This window comes from Ovis canadensis, chromosome 15 (assembly GCF_042477335.2).
Source record: "Ovis canadensis isolate MfBH-ARS-UI-01 breed Bighorn chromosome 15, ARS-UI_OviCan_v2, whole genome shotgun sequence".
In the NCBI taxonomy this organism is placed as follows: domain Eukaryota; kingdom Metazoa; phylum Chordata; class Mammalia; order Artiodactyla; family Bovidae; genus Ovis; species Ovis canadensis.
In genome coordinates this window covers 79,892,145-79,911,359 of record NC_091259.1, presented here as the reverse complement: position 1 = coordinate 79,911,359, position 19,215 = coordinate 79,892,145, and the positions used below count along the sequence as shown (strand labels likewise).

At 41.0% G+C, this 19,215-nt stretch overlaps 1 non-coding gene across 1 annotated transcript; it reads left to right on the top strand.

Annotated features, from left to right (window-relative positions):
- The first annotated feature begins 1,496 nt into the window (after window positions 1–1,496).
- On the top strand, window positions 1,497–1,568 carry TRNAG-ACC (transfer RNA glycine (anticodon ACC)). The gene has a single exon. It is a non-coding gene; the product is annotated as a tRNA-Gly (tRNA).
- Window positions 1,569–19,215: the final 17,647 nt, after the last annotated feature.

Here is a 19,215-nt window from a genome sequence, read left to right as displayed (position 1 = left end):
TGGACAGAGGAGCCTGGTGGGCTGCAGTCCATGGGGTCGCTAAGAGTCTGACATGACTGAGTGACTTCACTTCCACTTTTCATTTTCATGCATTGAGAAGGAAATGGCAACCCACTCCAGTGTTCTTGCCTGGAGAGTCCCAGGGATGGTGGGCTGCTGTCTATGGGGTCACACAGAGTCGGACACGACTGAAGCGACTTAGCAGCAGCAGCAGCAGCAGAGCTATGAAGGAGCTTTCCTGGTAGCTCAAATGGTAAAGAATCCATCTGCAGTGCATGAGATGTGGGCTTGATCTCTGGATCAGGAAGTTTCCCTGGAGAAGGAAATGGCAACCCACCCCACGATTCCTGCCTGGAAAATTCCATGGGCAAGCGGTGTCTGGCGGGCTACAGTCCATTTGGCCACAAACAGTTGGACACAACTGAATGACTTGAGCACAGAGCTGTCTAAAAGGCTGAACATTCTTCAGGCAACAGAAACTGATGTTATCACCAGATTCCTAGGAACTGACAAAGGAGTAAGTGACTAGCTGAAACAAGATTTATTTGTCAAGATCAAGAAAACTACAGACAAGAGCATTTCAGTGGTGAATGATGTGTTTTTGAAAAAAACCTATGAAAGTACCTCCCAGAGGAAAAGTCAGCTTTCTAGTATATACTCAGCCCAGCGAGTACAGAGAGACTCATAAGAGAGCCAGCCAATAAGAATACTTCTACTTCACCTTCTTACCTCTTCTCCATCCTCAGTATCAACCTGGGAAGAGAAACCAACCACGGTTTCATTTCCCAGATTTAGGGAGCTAGACCAAGGAAGGGGAGGGTCTTGAACTTTAGAGCAAATTCGTGAGTTTGACTGTCGAATTAGATATTTTAATTTCTAGTCTTCTCCAAAAGAGAGAAAAACCATTGAGTTCACCTGAGTTTAAAGTCAGAAACAATTGAAAAGGTCTCGCCACTGAGTACATTTGAAAGGGAGAGGGCTACAAGTGAAATTGCTTGTATTACCTCCTGTGACTCACATTTGTGCACCATACTGGCTGAGGAGACATGCGCTCTGATTGTAACAGGTGCTGAAGATGGTTGACACCAGGCAGTACCCAACAACAGACAACGGGTGATGTTTGGGAAGATGGTGAGGGTCACCTGGGTCAGCCTAGGCAAGAAGCCAGCAGGAGAGTTGATTCCTTGACTTCTGGGTAGAATACAGTGATAGGTATCTTGGAACTCATGTTTTCTGCAATAAACTGTTTTGGTGGCCCCTCTAGATAACCTTTATCACACTGGTGCATCCATTTCACGCTTACTTTGATTTCCTAAAGATTTTCCTTGGGTGACATGAGCCTCTTCACATGCAAATGTTTGGGAGATTGTGCCCTCCTAGAGTGGTTGTTTGCCAATGCCTGACAAATATGGAAGTTCAAAAGTCTGACCACCTTCCTTAAAATGGGACAACTCTGTAGGTCTCTATATGCTCTAGAGTTCTCTGAGATGATGACTTCCCTGGTGGCTTAGATGGCAAAGCGTCTGCCTACCATGCAGGAGACCCGGGTTCGATCCCTGGGTTGGGAAGACCCCCGGGAGAAGGAAATGGCAGTCCACTCCAGTACTATTGCCTGGAAAATCCCATGGACAGAGGAGCCTGGAGGCTACAGTCCATGGGGTCGCAAAGAGTCAGACATGACTGAGTGACTTCATTTCACTTCACTTCTCTGAGATATCAATCTAATGATTATATTTCAGAGAAATCAGATCTTTGCTTAGCTTTTTGTTCTCCTCTGTCCTGCTTTCTGATTATCTTTTTATAATTTTCTTTTGAGAACTTCTCTCAGTGAATCACTGGTACAAAAATCCTGTCTCAGACTCTGCTTTTAGGGAATTTGACAGAAGACCACGAGTGATCTTAGAAAGCTGGATGTAAAGAATGGGATTCCGAGTTGGGTTATCTGCTGGCTGAATGCCAATGAGGCCCCTATTACTGGTGGTAAAGTATTAATGATTCTTGGCTTGGTATTGCAGCTGGGAAATCGCTTAGGTTTTCACCTGTGAGGAACTGGTACAGGAAATCAGTGGGAGGGGATATATTAGCTTTTGCAATTGGACTGGAATTTTACTGGAATAATAATGATAGTTGTGAAACTAGATGGTGGTACAAAGCACCATTTGATGCACTAAGGAGAGAAAATTACAAGTTTTCATCTATTAATCATGGATTTGAAGCAAAGTGAAATTCAGAGGGCCTCCTTAGCTACTTTTATTTTTTTTATTTTATTTTATTTTTTTTTAGCTACTTTTAAAAAGATATAATCTTCTGAAACTTGGAGGGCAGTCTGAGCTGACGACTAAGATTCTTGAAGTATTAGAAGAGCATGCTTTCTGCAAATGTGAATACTGCTTTCATCCATTTATTGGGTGATGTCAAAGGCTGCTTATTTTGAGTGAGGCTCAGAGCAAGAAAATCCTTTGTCACAGATCCAGTCTGTTGCTTTGCCACTTGAGCCATATGGCTTGGCTGATCTCATGTCACTAAGGTATTTGTATGGAACAAAGATGCCATGTGGTGTCTCTGCTAAGCTCTGGTAGGAAAGTTACAGCACAGGCCCCTAAGATTCTGGAGAAAGGCCATGCCATCTGCAGAAAAACTATACATTATTCAAAAAGTAGCTGCAAGAATGATACTGGGCCCTGGTAGAAACTGGTTATGTGACCGTGGAGTATCTGGTGAGTGTGCAGCCAGCAGTAGTCATCACAGAACTACATGTGGGTAAATGGTTAAACCCACCAAGTCTGAGTTTAGTGTGCCCAGCAGCAGTCCCCTGCAAGATGGTATAGTAATTCTGGGATTAGCTTCAGAAGTCACAGATTAACCATATGAATAAGTAGCCCTGGCTTCCACATCACTCAGTATTGTTGCACTGATGATGCTCCCTCAGTTCACACCTGTGGCCTCATGGAAAATTCTGTATGATCAGCTGATAAGAGAAAAACTGCACTTGGTTTATGCAGAAGTCAGTTCTAATATATTGTTGTTCAGTCACTCACTTGCGTCTGACTCTGCAACCCCGTGGACTACAGCCCTCTAGGCTTCCCTGTCCCTCACTGTCTCCTGAAGTTTGCGTCCATTGCGTCGGTGATGCCATCCGACCATCTTGCCCTCTGTTTTTCCCTTCTCCCCCTGCCTTCAATCTTTCCCAACATCTGGGTCTTTTCCAATTAGTTGGCTCTTTGCTTAAGATGGTCAAAGTATTGAAACTTCAGCTTCAGGCTCAGACCTTCCAATGAATATTCAGGGTTAATTTCCTCCAGGATTGACTGGTTTGATCTTCTTGCAGTCCAAGGGACTCTCAGGAGTCTTCTCCAACATTACAGTTCAAAAAAGCATCAGTTCTTTGGTGCTCAGCCTTCTTTATGGTCCAACTCTCACATACGTACATGACTACTGGAAAAACCATAGCTTTGACTAGAAGGACCTTTGTCAGAAAAGTAATGTCTCTGCTTTTTAATATGCTGTCTATGTTTACTGTAGCTTTTCTTCCAAGGAGCAAGCTTCTTTTAATTTCATGGCTACAGTCATCATTTGCAGTGATTTTGGCACCCAAAATAATAAAGACTCTCACTGTTTCCATTGTTTCCCCATCTATTTTCCATGAAGTGATGGGACCGGATGCTATGATCTTAATTTTTTGAATATTGAGTTTTAAGCCAGTTTTTTCACTCTTCTCTTTCACTTTCATCAAGAGGTTCTTTAGTTCTTTGCTTTCTGCCGTAAGGGCGGTGTCCTCTGCATATCTGAAGTTATTGGTATTTCTCCTGGCAATCTTGATTCTAGCTTGCACTTCATCCAGCCTAGCATTTTGCATGATGTACTCTGTATATCAGTTAAATAAGCAGGGTGACAGTATACAGCTTTGACCTACTCCTTTCCCAATTTGCATCCAGTCTCTTGTTCCATGCCTTTTCCATAACTGTTGCTTCTTGACCTGCATACAGATTTCTCAGGAGGCAGGTAAGGTGGTCTGGTATTCCCATCTCTAAGAATTTTCCACAGTTTGTTGTGATCCACACAGCCAAAGGCTTTAGTGTAGTCAATGAAGCAGAAGTAGATGTTTTTCTGGAATTCTCTTGCTTTTTCTATGATCCACCAGTTGCTGGAAACTTGATCTCTTGTAGCTCTACCTTTTCTAAATCCAGCTTGTACCTCTGGAAGTTCTAGGCTTATGTGCTATTGAAGCCTGGCTTGAAGGATTTTGAGCTTACCTTGCTAGCATGTGAAATGAGTGCAGTGTGCGGTAGTTTGAGCATTCTTTGGCATTGCCCTTCTTTGGGATTGGAATGAAAATTAACCTTTTCCAATATATTGATACAAACTAAAAATAGAAGGTGGTTTCAGGACAGTCCTACTCATGAGTGGCCTTCTAAAATAGTGATGAGTTGAAATTGTCCTAGTGGGAAGGAGTGGACGAGCTTTAACTGATTTTATTTGTCATCTATTTTGTGTGAAAACTAAGTCATTTGAGTTGTACAAATTCACATGCAGTGATGAATTGCTTTACTGGTTGGTTAGGAGGCTTAAAGGAGAAAATGATTGGAAGATCCATGACAGGAAGGCCTGGGGGAGGGTCATGTTGATGAATTTATGGGAATAAATATGAAGTAAGGGGATTTTTGTATCATATACTAACACTTACCACAGAGTATCTATTGGAGAGGAACTTGAACACATGGCTATATAGGATGACTTGACCAGTAAATGTTACCCATTCTTTTGTCTTCAGTCACTCTTAATTGAACAGTGGACTAAAAGAAAAAGTCATAGTTACAGTGACGGAGGGTATGCGTGGCTGTTAGCCTGAGCTTCCTCTTACCAAGGCTCCTCTAGTTACTGCCATTGCTGAATGTCAGCGTTACCTTCCAATAACAGAGCTCAGCACTGTCTTCAATAAGTTATCTTCTCTGGTACATTTATGTAAAATTAATTTCATTAGACCCCTTACCATTCTGGAAAAGGTAGCAATTTACCCAGATTTGAGCTGAAACATATTCTAGGGATGGTTTGCCTTTTCTGGCTATAGTGTTTAATCAACATCACTGTCTAAGAGCATTCCAACTTGGATTCTGTATGCCTTCTAGTTGAACTAAGGGACCTCCTTTATAGCAATGAAAGTACAACATTAGGCATATGACCATGAATCCAGAACCACTGGACCCTTGTCATCCCACACCATAATGTTATTAATATTGGCTTCATGGAACAGTGGCATGAGGGTACAACTGTGGTGCTGGCTTGGAAAGAGCGCCGTGTGTCTATGAGGCGCTATCATCCAATATGTAATATATCTCCTTAAGCCAACAGCCATTGTGTAGGGGTGTCCACAAGAGGTAGAATACTGAGTCTGGGAACCAAGATAGGAAAGTAGGAATGTCCTATTATTATCACTCCCAGTGACCCACTGGGGGAATTTGTTTTTCCATTTATGTAACTTCAGCCTCTATGGGTCTAGAGTACCTATTTCTAGTGAAGAGATGCTTCCAACAGGAAACTTATTGAGAGTTTCACTACAGCTACAGTTATAGCTATGGTCTGGTCAGTTTGAGCTTCCCATGTCAATAGATAAGGCAGCACAGAGCAGAGCTACTACATTTGAAGAAGAAATTGACCCTGATCATCATGAGGCAGTAAGGCTGCTGCTATGTCATGGGAGCAGGGGGCAGATATCTAACATATTTTTGGCACTATCATGCCAAGTTTTAGCTGTAAATGGCAAGTACAGCAACACTTGTCTGATAAGCAGGTATTCAGATCCCTGAGGGTTGAGGTTCTGGGTCTACGATTCAGGCAAACTACCAGCAGAGAGGAGGGATATCTCTGGGTGGTGTAGAAGATGGTGAATGTTAGTTACACCTCAGGACCAACTCCAGCTGGGGCTGGAGTTTATCCCACTAACCCTCTGTTTATACATTTACCCAGAAATTATGGCCAGCTAAAATCCTAGAGAATGTGTGTCTGAATAAACAATGTAAGACAAGGAAGATATTACAAAGAGTATACAAAATTCTTAACACTGGTCTGGTACATAATAAGAATTAACTAAATGATTATTTTTGTTCATTTGCTAAGTCATGTCCAACACTTTGAGACTCCACGGACTGCAGCATTCCAGGCGTCCCTGTCCTTCACTATCTCCTGGAGTTTGCTCAAACTCATCTCCATTGAGCTGGATGGCATTATACTTGCTAGAAATAATTTGGAAAATGTGGCATATGCACTGAAACATACAGAGTCAAGCTTTCTGTGACTTTTCCTTGATTTAAACACAATCACAATTAATAGGCAATGTTGAGCAATTGTAGGACTTTCTGAGGACTAGGAATTATGCATACCATAGAGAAGACTCTTCCAAATCCCTTGCATTGTTTTACTGTCTCTCTTGAACTATGTCATAAAGTGATATGATTTTCTGCTTCTTTTCTGTGGGCTAGTGATGCCTTCTAATTTGGATGCTTGAAAGCTAGAGACATCTCTCTTATATTGACTGTATGTTTAGCCTCGTGCCTGTCACTGAGTGTGTAGTCAATAAAAGCTTATAGAATAAGTAATAAATGTAACAATATTACATCAATTCTTGCTGCTACTCATCAGGGAGTTAACTAACATAGGTTTGTCTATGTGAGAAGCAAATCACAAATCACTGCCAATAATGTAGAGCACTTATCCTCAGCTTTGAATTAATATTTAAAACTAATCTCTATTTTTTCTGACCCTGGCAATATCTCCCCTTTTCTCTCTCTAATCTATCTATCACAACTTTTTTCTCCAGTCTTCAGTCACAGTGACATTTTTCTGTGCTTTTATGTCAGTTGCCATGGAAAATAAATGACTATCCCATCCGAACTATCCCCATGTGATTTTATGTGAGCTTATTATATATCAAACTATTCTAAACAAACCATTGGTGGCCTGGAAATTGGGGAGAAATCAGTCTGTAGACATTGAAAGTTCTTAAAGGCAAAATATAATGAATAATATAATGCAAAAAGGAAAGTTTAGACAGGGTGGTAAAAGGGCTCTTGGGGAACGCAGGGAAGTTAACTTTAGGCTGATTTGGTGATAGATTTTGAATGTGAGGAATAAAGGAGACAGAACAGTCAGGAGTGATGTTCAGGTAACTTGGTGATGGTGCCATTTACTGAGATAACACAGGGTAGGAACATAGAATTTGAATACAAAACACTGAAAATATTTTCAAACAGTGTTTGTACGGTTATAATTTGTTGATTTGGAGCTCAAGAGAAAAAGATCTGGGAGAAACATGGGAGGATATGTCTTTAGTGGGATCTAAGTCAGAGTGTGTGGAGAAAGAAATAACAGAGTGCGGAGGACAGGACCCTTAAGAACCCCAAACGTGAAGCAGAGGAAGGGGCACTCACAAGGTGACGTGGAGGACGAACATAAAGCGGTTTTAAATAAGCTACGCATGCGTGTCTGTTCAGTCACATTCAACTCTTTTTGATCCCATAGACAATAGCCCACCAGACTCCTCTGTCCATGGAATTTTCCAGGCAAGAGTACTGGAGTGGGTTGCCATTCCCTTCTCCAGGGGATCTTCCCGACCCAGGGATCAAACCCACGTTTCTGGCTTCTCCTGCGTCGGTAGGCGGACTCGTTTCCGCTGCGCCACCTGGGAAGCCGAGTGTGTCACCAAAGTCAAGACATGGGGCAAACTCTAGGTTGCTTCTCAAGCATCCTGTCCTATATGTGTGACCTCTCTGCCTCCGATGCTATTCGGCGTGTCGTTCCTTGTAAACTGTTCCTCCTGAAAGGAGGCCACCTCTTTTGGGAAGCTCCCCCTGAGTCCCTCAGGCAGACTTTTTGTAGCACACTGCTTACAGTTGTATTTGTTTGGATTCTGCTCATCACGTTACACTTAAATCATCAGTCTACAAACCTGTCTCCTTGTCAGACTGTGACTTTTGATTCTATATTTCCAGCACCACTACGTTTCAACCTTGGCTGAATCCCTAGTGCCAGAGTAGTAATTTTATGGAAGACACTCAAAAGTTATTTTTTGAATGAATAAAAAGCTACTCCGAAAGCTAAGGGAATCTAAATTGCTAATGATGAAAAAAAAAGACAAAACACCAAAGTTTCAGGGCATATTTTCCTTCGGGATTGTGCCACAAACTAGCTTATGCAACTTGCTGCATTTTTGAGGGAATTAGCTTCCTCTTTAGGAAAATCAGGATGTTAGTTAATGACAATATTCTATGGCCAGTTTTTCAGCAATTATTGTATTTCTGGATTTAAATAAATATTTTGGTTGGAAAGTAATCTTTCTCTTTCTGCCTGTCTTGGTTCTTCCTCTGATTTGTAAATGGGTGTGGTCTGGGTTGAGAAAGTATTGGATCTTATTTTCCACGAGAATTACTGGGGACAGTTTGGTTAAGACTTACAAGCCCAGCAATGTCTTAAATACATGTCAGCAAGTTTCGAAAGGCTGTAGATGAGAAAGTGCCATCACTTCCTGGGTAATTGGAACAAGGAAGAGGACACAAAGCACAGGGATTAGCAAAGGCGTGACCTGTCTCCTCTCCTGTAGAGCAGTAATGGGCTCGTTTGTTACTCATGGCCCTGCTTGTCACCGCATGATAGGGTAACACAGTTTCTAGCACACTTGCCCAGGGTCCCTAACCGAATAGCTGAAAACAAAGATGTGAAGACAGGACGTGGAAATTGATCTATTCATAGCGCACATTTCAAAGTTCCTGGGGTGTGTCACAAGCCGTGGATATAAATACCAAACCATGTGCCTAGTGACTCTTTAAACTTTGGGTAGATACAGGAGATTAGATGGTAAGCCTAAAAGTCATGCTTCTCAAATCATATCCCTTCTCTTTCTATGATTTTCATGGTAATTCATGATTTGGGAAACCCTGAGGATAATTTCCTGTATGGAATTGGTGAAAAAGGGTTATTCATGTAGCCAAATGGAATATATGCTCTAATTCCTGGCATAGAACCTGACACTATGAAAATAGAATCAAGACCTTATAATAGTAGGTATTACTATATAAATGCTGAGTTATTTAAAAGGAGACTTTGTCTGTTGGTGAGAAAATGAGCATTTTGTGAACTGTGTATTCATTTTGCATCATAATGAATTGAAAACAGTTAGCATGTCAAGCCTATAATTAAAAATGTATTTAAAATATATACATAAGACAATGTTCAGTACAGAATTATTTATTTCAAGCTGTTTCAATAAGTAGTTTGAAATAGAAAAATACCTTTTATTATGGGGTTGACTAAAACACTCTAGAGTGTCAATCCAAAGCAATATTATGAAGTCATTTTTTAGAACATATAATATGACTATTAAGCAAAGTTCTTGCATGTACATGGCGATTATAACCATATAACTAAATGCATATGAAGAAAAGTCCATAAAAGTAATTGTGAGGATGGTGATCTTTGGATAAATATTTTTCTTGTATCTAATTTCCAAATTTAGGGATTAAATATTTAATCTCACATACTTAAAATAAAATAACTTAAGATTTCTAATAACCTCAGACATTGACATTTCACAGAGGAAATACCTATAACTAGTCTTTAGTGGGTGGGATCCAGGAAAATCAGAGGATCCTAAGCAAAATCAATGTTTTGAAATTTGAAAGTAAATAGTAATGATGGCTTTATGTGGTAATTGTGTTTCTATTCGTAAAGGAGCAGACTTAAATCCTAACTTGGATCTCTGGAGACATTACATAACTTCTCTGAGCCTTGGTTCTCCTCTCTGTGACCTGGGGATAATGTTGCCTCTTTCACAGTTTTTCTTTTTTTAAAAATGAAGTGGAATAATATATGTTATTAATAAATACTTAGCATGGTATTTTCTAGTAAGTAATTGGAAAATTATACTTATTCATGCTGTTTAATGTAATGCACTCCTTGGTTCTTTATGTTCTTGTGAGATGGAAAGGGGTAACCATTCATTATGTTTCTTTCTAAATGGGGAAACGGAATCCCTAGGCTTGGATGCCCTAGTTCAAAGCCAGGTAAAAAACACTGAAAACATGAATACAGTTGATCCTTGAACAACACAGATTTGAACTGTTTGTGTTCATTTATATAAGCTTTTTTTTTTTTTTTCCTTCACTAAATGCCTGTTACAGTCCTACAGGACCCATGGTTGGCTGAATCCTCAGACGTGGTACTGCAGGTATAAAGGGCTGACTATAACGTTTCATGAGGATTTCCTCTGCAAGGAGGGTTGGCACGCCTAATCTCTGTGTTGTTCACGGGTCAATTGTATACAGCTCTAGCTTCTCTACATATCTCAACCAGGCGGGGACTAGGATACATTCAAAAGCCAACTGACTTATTTTTCTCATATCAGGGAAGTATATGGAACCAGGGTGTTCCTTAAAATTTGCAATAAGAATACTATCTCAGAGTAGCATCTCAAACACAAAACTTGAAACCCACATACTCAGTTAACATGAAGTTTTGTTTCTTTCTGTGGATTCTAAAGGGAATGGCAACCTACTCCAGTACTCTTGCCTGGAGAATTCCATGGACAAAGGATCCTGGCGGGCTACAGTCCATCCCGTTGCAAAGAGTCTGACATGACTGAGCAACTAACACAGACACCCTACCAAAAGAACCTTTCAGAGGCTCATGCATGTGCAAAAGCCATTATTGCTCCTCCATCTCTGAAATAATCATGAGGCTAGAGAACTTTATAGCTATGATGTGAAGTCAGTACCTCAAGAATAATGTGCCATCCTTATTTCTGGGTAAGAAGCCTGCGCTGGGTAAAAAAACTGGGTAAGAAGCCTGCACATAGCAACAGTAGACTTGCTGCTTCTTGCTTTTGTCACCTGTCATGTCCGGAGAAAAACACTGAGCCTCCTTTTCCACCCACTTTTAATACTGCGCAAGCCTCATTGGTAATTTAAAACATAAGAGAAAGTCCTCATCTTGTCCCACTTAGCCAAGTGAGCCCCATTCCAAAATTATGTTGGCTTCTCAATGGTAGAGCTGATATTATGAACTAATATGACCATTCCTGGAGTGAAAAGGCTGATAACTAGGATGGCTGCCTCAGAACAGGTTCTGGTGTCTTGAGTCCTCATGAAGCTAGACTACCATTATCTTCTGGGTTTTAATACTGATCTGTCCATAGTGCCATATTCTTCCTTCATACTGATTTTGTATTAAGAGACTGATGGGCCCTTCTGTGTCTCTGGGTCTACATCATGACCAAGCCAATACACCTGGATAAGTTTTAGTGACTTTCAACGTTGGGGAGAATAACTGAGGATCTTAATCTTTTTCCCTGGAAAGATACCGTGGTTTACTTACAAATTGTCTTCCTAAGAAATGAAACTTTTCATGTTTACAAGTTTTCTCATGCAAAAATACACACACACACTATATATATATATATTTCCAAACCTCAATCTCAAATGAGATACTGCCAAACATAAACTTTGAATAAAGGCTCTACTTCATTATGAGTCTTTTATAAGCCATCATGTTTATTATTCTTTTAACTTAGTCTTTAATATTCTTCAGAATAACTTGGTTATATAATTTAAAAAAGGCAAATAGTAATTATAAAAGTTAATATTGATTATTTATTATGAGCCAAATCGTGTTCTGAGTATTTTACATATATTACCTCATTTAATCCTCACAATTACCCTTGCAAAATAGGCCTCTTGCTCTTCTCACTATAAAGACGAAGAAACTGAGGATGAGAGCGGTTAACTAACTCACCCAGGTCACGTGGCTACTAGAGCTCAGAATGATGAGTCCAAGCAGTGTGGTGCCAGACACCATGTTCTTAATCCCAACAATACCCAGCCTGCAAGATTTCCAGAAAAGAGAAATAGAAATCCTCTACTCACCTACTTCTTTTCCCCTAAGGGACGATCTCTTCAATTGCTTCAGCTATAAGCAATATTCTTATTGTAAGTAACAGTCTTTGTTTTACATGTTTAGATGTTACATATGTTGTTTCAGCTATGGAGGGTGACAGTGCCATCCCCATTGTCCCAGTGTTTTCTTCCTAATACAGTTTTATCACCGGTTGCAGAAATAATGACTCATTGTTTCCAGCAGCAGTGGAGCAGATGTAATAATAATAAAAGTAAAATGCGTGATATAGGTAATGCATTTAAACCATCTTGAAACCGTTCCCTCTACCCTAGTCCCTGGAAAAATTGCCTTCCATGAAGCCAGTCCCTGGTGCCAAAAGGTTGGGGATCCCTGGTTTATGGTATTAGTATTGCTAAATGAGTATTTTTCACTGACTTCACTTCCTTTTTGTGCAGCTATTCATTTGCTATTTTATTGTTCATTCGCTAAGTCATGTCCAGCTCTTTGCAACTCCATGAACTACAGGACCCCAGGCTCTCTGTCCTCCACTACCTTCCAGAGTTTGCTCAGATTCATGTCCGTTGAGTCCATGATGCTATCGAATTATCTCATCCTCTGCCACCCTCTTCTCCTCCTGCCTTCAATCTTTCCCAGAATTGGGGTCTTTTCAATGAGTTGGCTCTTTGCATCATGTGGCCAAAGTTTTGTGTCTTGAGCTTCAGCTTCTGTCCTTCCAATGTATATTCAGGGATGATTTCCATTAGGATTGATTTGATCTCCTTGGATTCAAAGAGACTTTCAAGAGTCTTCTCCAGCACTACAATTAAAAAACATCAGTGCCTCAGCACTCAGCTTTCCTTATGGCTCATAACTTTTGTGCTTGCTGCATGGGTATCATTTAGGGATTGTATCATCTGTACTGACAGAGTGTACATTTTTTCTTATATCTGCACCCAGTGACCTTACATTAGTAACTTGAAATTGACCATAGTGTATTTGCTTCATGATAATCAGCAAACACTATAAATCAGTATTTTTGTTTGTTTGTCTGATGGATTCATTTTCCTGGAAAGCCACTTGCTAAGCATTTACCAGAATACCAGTGCTGGGACCTGTTACTCTTGAGCCTTTCAGGTGGGGGTTGGGTGGTGGAGATTTACAGTGAAAACTGCTGAATCAACTGATTCCTGGTCTGCATTCTTCTCTGCCAACACTGGCTAATTGGCTTTCTCCTATCTGCTTACTTTTTCAATGTCTTCCCTTTTTATAGAAGTTTGTGATTTCTTCATCATACATCTTTATTGTTCAGTTCTTGATTAAGGCAGGTTTGAAGAGAGGCAAACAGCAAATATATTTTTAAATTTCACCATCAGTTCAGGTCAGTTCAGTTTTCTGAATTACAGTACAGTACATCAATTCAGTTCAGTTCAGTTTTCTGAATTTCTCAAGAGGCAGGTCAGGTGGTCTGGTATTCCCGTTTCTTTCAGAATTTTCCACAGTTTATTGTGGTCCACACAGTCAAAGGCCTTGGCATAGTCAATAAAGCAGAAATAGATGTTTCTCTGAAACTCTCTTGCTTTTCCATGATCCAGCCAACGTTGGATCAGTGATAAATACACTGTGGAAAATTCTGAAAGAGATGGGAATAGCAGACCACCTGACCTGCCTCTTGAGAAATCTATATGCAGGTCAGGAAGCAATAGTTAGAACTGGATATGGAACAACAGACTGGTTCCAAATAGGAAAAGGAGTACGTCAAGGCTGTATATTGTCCCCCTGCTTATTTAACTTCTATGCAGAGTACATCATGAGAAACTCTGGACTGGAAGAAACACAAGCTGGAATCAAGATTGCCGGGAGAAATATCAGTAACCTCAGATATACAGATGATACCACCCTTATGGCAGAAAGTGAAGAGGAGCTAAAAAGCCTCTTGATGAAAGTGAAAGTGGAGAGCGAAAAAGTTGGCTTAAAGCTCAACATTCAGAAAACAAAGATCATGGCATCCGATCCCATCACTTCATGGAAAATAGACGGGGAAACAGTGGAAACAGTGTCAGACTTTATTTTTTTGGGGCTCCAGAATCACTGCAGATGGTGACTGCAGCCATGAAATTCAAAGATGCTTACTCCTTGGAAGAAAAGTTATGACCAACCTAGATAGCATATTCAAAAGCAGAGACATTACTTTGCCAACTAAGGTCCGTCTAGTCAAGGCTATGGTTTTTCCAGTAGTCATGTACAGATGTGAGAGTTGGACTGTGAAGAAGGCTGAGCGCCGAAGAATCGATGCTTTTGAACTGTGGTGTTGGAGAAGACCCTTGAGAGTCCCTTGGACTGCAAGGAGATCCAACCAGTCCATTCTGAAAGGAGATCAATCCTGGGATTTCTTTGGAAGGAAAGATGCTATAGCTGAAACTCCAGTACTTTGGCCACCTCATGTGAAGAGTTGACTCACTGGAAAAGACTCTGATGCTGGGAGGGATTGGGGGCAGGAGGAGAAGGGGATAACCTAGGATGAGATGGCTGGATGGCATCACGGACTCAATGGACGTGAGTCTGAGTGAACTCCGGGAGATGGTGATGAACAGGGAGGCCTGGCATGCTGCGATTCATGGGGTCGCAAAGAGTCGGACACGACTAAGCAACTGAACTGAACTGAACTGAGCCAGTGTTGGCAATTTGATCTCTGGTTTCTCTGGCTTTTCTAAAACCAGCTTGAACATCAGAAAGTTCACAGTTCACGTATTGCTGAAGCCTGGCTTGGAGAATTTTGAGCATCACTTTACTAGCGTGTGAGATGAGTGCAATTGTGCGGTAGTTTGATCATTCTTTGGCATTGCCTTTCTTTGGGATTGGAATGAAAATGGACATTTTCCAGTCCCGTGGCCACTGCTGAGTTTTCCAACTTTGCTGGCATATTGAGTGCAGCACTTTCACAGCATCATCTTTCAGGATTTGAAATAGCTCAACTGGAATTCTATCACCTCCACTAACTTTGTTCGTGGTGATGCTTTCTAAGGCCCACTTGACTTCGCATTCCAGGATGTCTGGCTCTAGGTGAGTGAATACACCATCGTGATAATCTGGGTTGTGAAGATCCATAAATCCCAATTCTAAATAGAAGAAAACTCCCTCAGTTCATTGCCAAGGACAGCAGCCCAGACAAAAGATGGTATTGCCTTAGATCAGAAAAGTAGCAGTAGAGATGGAGAGAAGTAGATTCACTTGTGAGATTTATGAGTCTATGAATGATGTTTCAAGCATGTCTCCCAAGTGTTTGAATGGATGGGTTCACAAAGTGCCATTTGTCATTTAGTGAGAAGATGAAATCTGAAGTAGGAACAGAGCAGGCGGGGAAGATGAAGAATTTGTATGTGGCTATGTTAAGTGTGACATGCCTTTGGGACATACAAGTAAAGATGTCAAGTTGGCAGTTGGTTATATGAAAATGGAGCACAATAGAGAGGCTTATTTCATTTCTGACTCGACTCTCCAACCATGATTTATTTTCCTTCTGGATAAGCTGCTGGTTGACTGTAGTTGCATGCATATATATTCTTATGATCAAATGTGGGGAAGAGTCAGAAGATCCACGTGTAACTTATTCTGCTGTATTGAGGGTCCTTGGTAAATCCCATGGAGATGAAGTTTTAGTCCTTATGATCATTGGCATCCTAATGGTATCCGGTATTGAGGCATCCTGCTCATGAAGCAAAAAGTCTTTATCATTATGGCATTGTCAGAGTGTATACCTTCCTCTTGCCTCCATCTCTGGCCGTCATAGCAGATAATCTAAACCTTGGCAATACCTTTCATCTCACGTGTGGACAGAGCTATCACTCTTCAACTTCCATTAAAAGTAGTCTCATGCCAGGGACTGCTTCTGTAAGGATTTCTCTAAGGTAGTCCCATGACAGGCCCTTAGACTACTGACTCAGCTACACTTAGCTTCCTCCATTGAGTCAATAAGAATTTCCATATCCATATTCATATCCATGGATGATGAGGGAGACTCTAGTGACATTATCTTTGATTCTTTCCCTGTGTGTGTGTGTGTGTATGTGTGTGTCTATTTGTGTGCTAATCACTCAGTTGTGTCCAATTCTTTGTAAACCCATGGACTGTAGCCTGCTAGGCTCTTTTGTCCATGAAATTCTCCAGGCAAGGATGCTGGAGTGGGTTGCTATTCCCTTCTCCAGGTGATCTTCCTGATCAGGGAAGGAAATTTGGGTCTCTTGCATAGCAGGCAGATTCTTGACCATCTGAGCCACCAGGGAAGCCCTATCTTAGCTTTATCCCACAGCTGTTTGTTAGCCTAACACCTTGATACTATCTTATTGAAATCAGTACTTTTTTTAAAGGAAACTGAATCTTCCCTGCTATATGGCCAAAGAAGTGAGAAAACAAGCTCTATTTTGTCTTAGCCCAAATTTTATGGTTATTTTAACAGCTTTATCTATCCATGGTATTGACTTAGGATGGAGAGTGAGGACATGTATCTTTCACTGCTTCACCCTCCCTCCTATCCAGAACCTGCTAGACTGGCTTTTGTCTTCTATTTCCTATCAGGTGGGGAAATAACTTGCTCACATAGTATCCTCTGTCTCTCTAATCCATGATTCCTAGTAAGAATCCACTTTCAGACCATGAGAAGCTTTGTTTTCCATAGAGGTCATTTCTAGAATTTGAAAATTCAATTTCTTTCTTGACCAATTCTGCCCTTCAAAACTAACATGTGTTTATAATACTCAAAATGTCATCCTTGAGAATTGAGACAAGCAGTGTTTTCTTTATCTGGGTTTTTTGGCTTTAACAATAGGCATCCTTCCTGAAGCAATGTCTAACTTTAAAACAAGGAAGAAAATGCCATAATGTAAAAGAGAAGTGGAAAAGCACAGCCATCTGTCTTTATCATCTAACTATCTAAACAGTATTTGAGGTAGTGGGGTGTTTATGTGTATATTCACAAACACTTTTAAGAAGCTTAATAGAAATAAATCAGTACTTCATAGGGGGCAATGTAGACTGAACAAATGAATAGTTTATTTAAAAAAATAAGAAATAGTAGAGCATGTTTGTTTGCTAATGGGAATGGGTGATTAAGTAGAGGTAGAGTCTTAAGAGATAAAGAGAGAGAATAATATAAGAACTGAGATTACTGAGGAGTCAAGGAAGAAGGGGACCTAAGGCTTCTGCCTGGAAGTTGAGGGATTTCCCTTGTTAAAAACAAAAGGAAAGATGAAGGCACTGACATGTTTGTAGATCCTGTAGCGAGATCTATGGGAGTTTGTGGTTAATAGCTCCTCTTTCTCATGGAGTATGAGGCGAGGTCATTAATGTGGAAGAGAGGCTGGATGAAGGTGGAAAATGCAAAGAGAATTCAGAAGAAGTGAAATCATAGCTGCAGATTTAAGAGCAAGAGAAACACCAGACGCAATATCTGGGTCCGGTGATCCTTAGGGTCTTGTTTAGTCTTGTTGTTGCTCAGTCACTAAGTCGTGTGCAACTCTTTGCCACCCCATGCACTACAGTGTGCCAGGCTTCCCTGTCCTTCACTGTCTTCCAGAGTTTCCTCAAACTCATGTCTGTTGAGTCAGTGATGCCATCCAATCATCTCTTCCTTTGTTACCCCTTCTCCTCCTTCCTTCAATCTTTCCCATCACCAGGGTCTTTTCCAGTGAGTCAGTTCTTCCCATCAGGTGGTCAAAGTATTGGAACCTCAGTTCAGCATCAGTCCTTCCAATGAATATTCAGGATTGATTTCCTTTAGGATTAAGTGGTTTGACCTCCTTGCATTCCAAGGGACTCTCAAGAGTCTTCTCTAGCACCAAGAACTTGCAGATGTATAAGCTGGATTTAGAAAAGGCAGAGGAACCAGAGATCAAGCTGTCAACTTTCATTGGATCATAGACAAAGCAAGGGAATTCCAGAAAAATATCTACTTCTGCTTCATTGACTACATTAAAGGCTTTGACTATGTGGATCAAAACAAACTGTAAAATTCTTAAACAGACAGGAACACCAGACCACCTTACCTGTCTTCTGAGAAACCTGTATGCAGGTCAAGAAGTTGCATAGTCTTAGACCTTTGCAATGGTTTTACTGGCCCAATAGACTTGCGAGTGTTTCTCTGGTTAACCGGAGCTGAAGCAAACATCTTCAGACTTCCCTAGCCCCATAACCTCATGCTCCTTTGCACATTCTAAAATCTTGTTGTTAGAAGCCAGAAGTCCCTCCGCCTCTGGTTTCCTGACTTAAGAGAGAGGGGAAATGAGTTGCTCTCTAAGATTTCATCAGCGCACATGCCACTACTCTGTTCTTTGTTCTGATTCCTGTGTCCTTTCCAAACGTACCCGTTCCCCTCTTGCCTCCTAATATTCAAGTTGATGCTGTAGCTCATGACCTACTCTGAAGCTCAGGTGGTACTTGCAGAAGATCTTTTCTTTGCAGTCATGCAGACGAAGCTATGTTCAGGCTCCGGAAGAGGCCTATTTGTGCCAGCTTGTCTCTTCGCTTGCACTGACACATTGTTCGTTTAATTTTCTCAGTCTACTACTCCATTAGCTTTATCCTGTGGTGGGGCTGGCCCATTTATTCCTGCTTAAAATTTAATCAGACATTTCACTGCTCATCAACATTTTAACGGGGCCATTTAGAGCGCTGAAACTCCACACATCTCTCCTAATTACTGCTAGCCGACAGATGTCACTTTCGCTGTTCTGTCTTCCCTGTCTCCTCCAGTTGCACAGACCTGAAGGAGACACTCATTCTTTAAATAAACCTTAAAGCAGAAAACACAATCAGAGATTAATGGGGAGATGCCAACCCATGTTTCTGCCTGATTGGAATCTAGTCATTTAGGGAAGTTAAAGACTGCATCTGGTGCCTCTTCAGGACTTGATGCCTACTCTCGATTTTTGTTGTTGTTGTTGTTATGGTACAGAGTGCAAGGGTCATGGGAAGTAGAAGGGATGCAGAATCAACAACTAGACTCCCTGATCTGCCATGCTTGTCATGCCTTTCTTGGGCTACTGTCTGCTCAGGCTTGTTCCTTATTCAACTGTGAAATTGGAATCGCAAGAGCAATGTTGCATTTTCATTGCCAGGACTCCTCTCATGATGGAGCACAAGGAAAGGGGGACTGAGTTTGGAGCCAGAGAAAAACATGGCAGGTGACAAGCACTTCTGGCATGTAACCATAGGCCAAATTTATTTGGTATTATCAAATCCTGGTTCTCTCCAACTACATAGTCCCTCCTCCTCCCACACACATATAAATAATGTTTGCAAGGACACTGTAAATATTATTGCAGAAGGCATCGGAATAGGAAA